Raw genomic sequence first — 7,500 nt, 5'->3', positions numbered from 1 at the left:
TTGCAGACTCTCTCTCTCTCTCTCTCTCTCTCTCTCTCTCTCTCTCTCTCTCTCTCTCTCTCTCTGGGGGGAGGGGGCGCGTGTAACTTAACTGTCCACTTCTTTGCTCTAGAAGGAGCAGACGGGAAGGAAGGAAGGAAAGACCTCAACGTTGATTATATCGAAAACCTCACTTCGGTATCTTGATAAAATTCCTCGGGTCTCTCAGCGCGACAGCCAATTTCTACGCACGAATGCCTTCCTGCCTGTCCCCCCCCCCCCCCCCCTCTCTCTTCTCTCTCTCTCTCTCTCTCTCTCTCTTCTCTCTCTCTCTCTCTCTCTCTCAGTATTTTCACTTTCCGGTAGTTATGCGCCATATTGAAATTTTTTCTCGTGGGGAATTTGCGCGTCTTTTTTTTTATTAGTTCTTTTTAGATCTTCTATGTATATGTACATATATATATTGTATATATATATATATATATATATATATATATATATATATAAGATACACATCATATATATACACAAACTATATATGTATTATATATGCGTGTGCATGTGTTTATCCTCAGAAAGTGCTCTGTATGTTTATATTTACAAAAGATTCTGTAAAGGTAGGGATATATAATGTACCCCACTTAATATCAGTTTCCTTGGTAGTATTTCCAGTGGCTAGGTTTCCCGTGGCTAAGTACCGTGGTTAGGTTTCCCGTGGCTAGGTCTCCCATAGCTAGGTTCCCGTGGCTAGGTCTATCATAGCTTCCGTGGCTAGGTTTCCCGTGGCTAGGTCCCGTGGCCAAGTACCGTGGCTAACTCCTGTGGCTAGGTTTTGTGGCTTTAAGTACGAATTGTCTTGATTTTCATTCGCCAATTCGCTGAGCGGATGTTTTTTGAGAGAATTATCTAAAGATTTTTTCTATAATCAAGGAAATACAGAAACCATATGACATTTCCCACCGTACCTGTCTTTGTTATCTTTATAAAACTTCTGTATGGCTTTTATGTGTTATTTACTTAAAGTTCGTGTCCTTATGTGATCTATTGTAACCTATCTTTTGTACCTTGCTGAAGCTGTAGCTTTTAAGGTAACACATACACACACACACACACACACAAGTAAGCAAGCAAGCAAGGGGAAAGCACTTACTTGGTCAAGCCGTGTGGTCACGCAATGCAGTGATTGCGTTACTTGGTGCCTAAGTACATTGCGGATGAACATATATAGCGTTTTTTATTGGCGAATTCGTTAAATAAAATTGACTCGAACACCTTATACTTATGCGCTGGAATAAGTTGTCAGCAGCTACCGTGTTGACAGGTATCCTGAGATTGTGGGGTTCCTTTTTTGGGTATAATGGATGGTAGGTTCTGTGGTTCCTGTTTATCTATTTATTTATTTATTTATTTTTCTTAATTCGAAAGTATTCTGCTTCTGAGTTATTCCCCGAATTTTGAGGGTCCTCAAGGAGGCTGTCACTGTCAAGGAGCCTAACCACATTATTATTATTATTATTATTATTATTATTATTATTATTATTATTATTATTATTATTGATGAGGTCGAATCTTCACCATCATCTTCATAATATGTTCTTTGAGAATCAGTTTCTCACTATCATGAAATCCAATCACATTGTTCGTCATTATTATTATTATTATTATGATTATTATTAATTGAAAAAGAAACCCACAAATTCAATTTGTAACTTGTTTACTTCTAAGTATTTACATTTAGTTTTACTCCCACACTCGAGTACTTTCAGGCCCTTCTGTGGCCCATTCTCAAGAGATGTTTGGGATGTTAGCCTGGGTCAAGGCCCAGCAGTCTTCTGGAACTTCTTCTCGTTGTGCTGTCATTTATGCGATGGCTGTTCTGGTTTTCTTGAGAGTTGCCAATTCCCTCTTGTCGCTCTGATATCCTGAGCTGATGTCAAATGGGATTCACCCTTGTGGTAAGGGTGTGGTCACCGAAAGTCTGTTGGGCAGGAAACCTAATCTCCAGGTCAGCAGGGTCAATCTTAGCCTCTTTTTTTTTTTAATCAAAGCTCGGCTTATGGGATCTTCTGAGGTAAAACCTTTGTTTCCTTCAATTACTTTAATCTCTCTGATAAGTGCACCTTCTACTACCCTCCTGTGACTAATTTTGTTGCTTTTGTATATAAGCCTACTGTTTTTGAAAATCCATCCTATGGTCATTTTCCCAACAATGTCTAGCTATAGCACTCCCCTGAGAGTTAAGCTGTACTGCCCTTCTATGTTCTTGGACTCTAGTCCTTATTCCCCTACCTGATTCCCCCACGTATCTGTCTCCACAATTTATTGCAATTGATTATGTATACCCCCGCTACATCATCTATATTACTGTCTTCTCCTTCCAATTTATTTTTACACACTTTTGTTTGTTTTTTAAGGTATTATCGAAGGTATATACAAATTTATATTGACTTTCTTTCATTTTTGAAGTGATTGTTTCATTTTGTAGGCATAAAGGGAGGGCAACTATTTTCTTATTTTCTTTATTCCATGTACTCTCTACATTCGCTCTGTAAAATATTTTTCTAGCTTTGTTGAGTGCCCTTTTTCTGAACCATTCCGGGTATGCTAATGCATCGAAGCTTTATCGAGTAATTTATTCTTGCTCTATCTTGCAAGGGTCACACGTTCTCATTGCCCCTAAGAAATAAACCTGTTTTAGAACCCCTATTTTTATATCAATGACTATGAAAAGAGAAGAAATGAATATATGAGTTTGAATGTGTGGGCTTTCTATGTGCTGAATTCATATCCTGTTTCTTTTCTTTCTATGAGTGTGTCTAAAAAGGGCAGTTAGTTTATTATTGTTACTTTTCTCTAACAATCAAGAGAGATTAAAAGTAATTGAAGGAAACAAAGGTTTTACCTCAGAAGATCCCATAAGCCGAGCTTTGATATTAAAAGAGGCTAAGATTGACCCTGCTGACCTGGAGATTAGGTTTCCTGCCCAACAGACTTTCGGTGACCACACCCTTACCACAAGGGTGAATCCATTGACCATCAGCTCAGGATATCAGAGCGACAAGAGGGAATTGGTCAACTCTCAAGAAAACCAGAACAGCCACTCGCATAAATGACAGCACAACGAGAAGAAGTTCCAGAAGACTGCTGGGCCTGACCCAGGCTAACATCCCAAACATCTCTTGAGAATGGGCCACAGAAGGGCCTGAAAGTACTCGAGTGTGGAGTAAAACTAAATGTAAATACTTAGAAGTAAACAAGTTACAAATTGAATTTGTGGGTTTCTTTTTCAATCTTCAGAAGAAAACTGAAAGAAGTTTTTGTTTGGTTCATTATTATTATTATTATTATTATTATTATTATTATTATTATTATTATTATTGATGAGGTCGAATCTTCACCATCATTCATAATATGTTCTTTGAGAATCAGTTTCTCACTATCATGAAATCCAATCACATTGTTCGTCATTATTATTATTATTATTATGATTATTATTATTATTATTATTATTATTATTATTATTATTATTATTCAAAGAACACTCATAATCACATGAGACAATAAAATGGGGAAGTAAATCCACAGTAGTATGTTCTGTTTTATATATTTTAAATAATGAGATCAAACAGACATATTACTGTGGATATATTTACCCATTATTATTATTATTATTATTATTATTATTATTATTATTATTATTATTATTATTATTATTATTATTATTATTGATAATGTAGAATCCTCACCATCATCTTCATTATCATCATTATCATCTTCTCCCTCAGCTCTCTATTGAACATCGGGCATTTTCTATTTCCAGGTCAGGAGGGACTGCCACGTACCCACGCACCAAGACCCAGTGACCCCCACCACCGCCACCGCCAGTGCCCAAGACAATTACGAACAACTCTCAACTTCACAAGGTAAAGTGGAGACCTCCTTTGCTCTCTCCTCGTCTTCTTCTTCTGCAGTGTTGCAAAGGGGGGGGGGGGGGGGGGTGGGGGGGGGGTGTGAGGGAGGGAGAGATTTGGAGGGAGGGGGAGAGGGTTTGAGGGGGTATACCTTCCTTGAGGTTTTGTGGTTTGGGACGTGCCCAGCAGACTTGTAGAGTTGTTCTTCCGTTCATCGACATTCAAGAAGAACTGACAAGAAATTGTTGTTATTCTTGGTTTCTGTTGTCGTTGTTTTTTATGGCAGCATTAGTCGAAGAAGTACAAGGGCATCTCCACAGATACGTGTTGAACATTATAAGTAACATCTCCGTACGGACAGGGGTTGTAGTGCCGTCATTGCACTTCACGTGATGCACTGTAGGCTCTACTTAATTGGGATTCTTTGCAGCGCCCTTGCAGCCCCTAGCTGCAACCTCTTTCATTCTTTATACTTCGACTCCATACTCTTTATTCCATCTGACTTTCCACCTTCTCTAACAATTGTTTTATAGTGCAACTGCTTTGAGGTTTTCCTCCTGTTACACCTTTCAAACGTTTTCTCGTTCAATTTCTGTTTCAGCCCTGAATGACTTCATAGGTCCCAGCGATTGGCCTTTGGCCTAAATTCTGTATTCCAATTCCGATGGCATTTCAAAAAAGCAAAAATTCTACCTAGACGCCATAATCGTTGATCAAGTTTACCCTCAATTTTTAACAAAATCACCTGACGTACTAGAATTACTAGACTTTCTCTGATATATATATACTGCATTATAAATACTGAAAGCCTTCGTGAACGGACATAGCCCCATATTAACATAACTATCGTCCTGTTATTGTCTTTATATTTCATAAAGCCGATATGCAGTCAATGTGCCCCGCTGCCCAACTTCTCAGTTCCAGACTTCCTTCATTCCTAACTTTTAACGTAAATCAAAATGTGCTAAAATCTATGGTCAAAGGGCGCATTGTTTCACCAACGAAAATTAGAATAAATGTGCCCTAATACGATTTTTCTTGCATTTCAATCCATTTCTATATATTTATTATTTTTTTTCTTTTTTAATAAGTGAATATTCTTTGGAAGCTTGAATTTCAAGTCAGTGGTCCCTTGAATGGGCCAGTTCCACGTGAACCAGTTTCATCTACTGAATAATATTAATAATATGATAATAAAAAAACGTTTACTTCTGCTACTACTAATATAACAGCTGTGTTCCAGATGCATTTTTTTTGGTGTCATGGTACTAGTACTTGAAGATCTTATTAAAAAAGATTAAATGGTTTAAAATTATTTAAATCGACTGTTGCTGGATTCAACCATGAGTTAACTAGGGTAATTTTCCCAACTGGACAGTGTACCTGTTTTCATTGGCTTTCCTGCTACTAAGTAGCACGAACCATAGTAGATTCACATCAACCGTGCATCTGATATCCAGGCCAGTCCCTTACGACGCTCCTGATATGCTGTTGATAAGCCAATCACAGGGCTGGAAACTAGTAACCCTCATATCAGGAGAGGTGGAACACATCCTGCCTATGTGAACTCTCTCGAGAGAGACAGAGTTTCCAGCCCTGTGATTGGCTTATCAACAGATAATCCGGAGCGTCGTAGGGGACTGGCCTAGACATCAGATGCACGGGTGATGTGAATATACTGTAGCAGGAATTATAAAAACAACACGAGACCCTACTGCTGCGGGTATAGGATACTTTCGAGTCTTGTAAAGGAATACCGAATTTTCGCTCCCAAAATTAGCTCTAATCTTTAAATACATTCCACTTACTAAAAAAAATATTAGGTGGCGTCGTTTAGTTATGTTTAGGCTTCACGACCAGCGGTATCTCGTGACGTCATCGTTCAAAGAAGCCAGACACCGATAGACAGATAGCTTTGTAACATTATACTTGGAATTTGAAGAAATATCTGCGTGTCTGTCTTGTTTCAAGAATGGAAGATTCTTCTGCTCTCTCTCTCTCTCTCTCTCTCTCTCTCTCTCTCTCTCTCTCTCTCTCTGAGGTTGAAGCCTGCGTGTCGCTCCTTTTGAAGGATGTATATCTCTGTCGCCCTCAGAATCGGTGATCTTCAAGATGCCGGTCACACTCTCGATATATCGATTACAAAGGATCCCCCCCCCTTCCCTCACCCCACCCCACTCTCTCTCTCTCTCTCTCTCTCTCTCTCTCTCTCTCTCTCTCTCTGTGGTGACTTTGGAACGTGTTGGAAGAAAACGGCGCGTACACTCGGGCAACTTTTTAAATGCGTCCGCAAATGTAATATAGAGATGGAGTCGCCTACGACGTTTCTAATCGCGTTTGCGGAGGTAATTTAGAGATTGCCGTGCCCCTCCCACAACAACAAAGGGTTCTAAATATGTCTCTAAAGGTAATTTACAGATGGCGCTGCCGTCGTCTGAAACGTTGCGAAGCGATTGACTGGAAGGCTGGAAGGAAATAACTTATACAATGCTTCTGGAAGATGGAGCTGGTCCGGAGTAATGATGGTGTTTGATTTTTTTTTCGCTTACTCGGGGAGTAAGGCTTACAAACTACTTCGTTGTTGTTGGAATGAAAGGTCTATGAAAGAGCCTAAAAAGGTCTGGAAAAGGTGTTTTGCGTTGAGTTAAAGATACAGGAATTTTAGGATAGGATTTTTATGATTTATTTATTAGAATGATAATGTAAAAGATAAGTAATGTGTTTGTTAGATATTACAGCAAAAATGATTTCTGATAAAATATAGTGTATTTATTTTAGTTTTCGTTGGTGAAACAACACGTCATTTGACCATAAATTTTAGCATGTTTTAATTCACTTTAAAAATTAGGAATATAATGTTTGCAACTTATGCATGAGGGGAAAATCTTGCACATGTAGTGAGTAAGCTGGAGGTCGGATCATGCCTTGTTTTACTCTTTTATATCCTACTGTTGGCTTCTCTTTCCTCCCGTTTTCTTCGTTTCCAGTATTCACAGCTTCCCCCCATTTTCTTTTCTTCCCGTTTTCTTCATGTCCAGTATTCATAGCTTCCCCCCATTTTCTTTTCTTCCCGTTTTCTTCGTTTCCAGTATTCATTGCTTACCTAGACCACCGAAAGATAGATCTATTTTCAGTGGCCTTTCGGCATATGTTTTACTTTTTATTGTTAATGGGAGAATGTAATGCATCATTTTGATGTAAACAATTTCAAGACATGGGATTGTTGTATTGATGTTAGGTAACATCAGTATTGATGACCTTGAAATCATTACGTCATTTTACGTCCATTCATTCATCCCATAGTACGATAGAAAGTCCGAAGTTATGAATGAATCTTGAATTTTTGGCAGATCAGACCAAAGGTTTGTGTTGATACAAAGAACAGGGCGGACGAATTACTGACTTGATGGGTGAACTCGAAAAAGGAAATCGTCAGTAACACCTGTGGCTTCGTGATTCTCTCTCTCTTTCTCAGTGTGTTTGTGTGTGCGTGCGTGTGCCTGTGTGTGTGTGTAATTCTCTTAATTAAGATATCAAGCCAGAAAAGTGGTGTGTAGTAACTTACTTATAATATATATATATATTTATATATATATATATATATATATAT

The 7,500-nt window shown here is 38.5% G+C and overlaps 1 protein-coding gene across 1 annotated transcript in view; it reads left to right on the top strand.

Annotated features, from left to right (window-relative positions):
• Positions 1-3,799: 3,799 nt before the first annotated feature.
• Positions 3,800-7,500, top strand: part of LOC135216052 (division abnormally delayed protein-like) — a 42,488-nt gene continuing 38,787 nt past the window's right edge. Inside the window, exon 1 of the mRNA XM_064251026.1 lies at positions 3,800-3,902. The gene's annotated coding sequence lies outside the window, so the exon portion shown is untranslated. The remainder of the gene's footprint in view (positions 3,903-7,500) is intronic.

The sequence above is a fragment of the Macrobrachium nipponense genome, chromosome 6 (assembly GCF_015104395.2).
Source record: "Macrobrachium nipponense isolate FS-2020 chromosome 6, ASM1510439v2, whole genome shotgun sequence".
Lineage (NCBI taxonomy): Eukaryota > Metazoa > Arthropoda > Malacostraca > Decapoda > Palaemonidae > Macrobrachium > Macrobrachium nipponense.
This window is presented reverse-complemented; position numbering and strand designations above follow the sequence as displayed.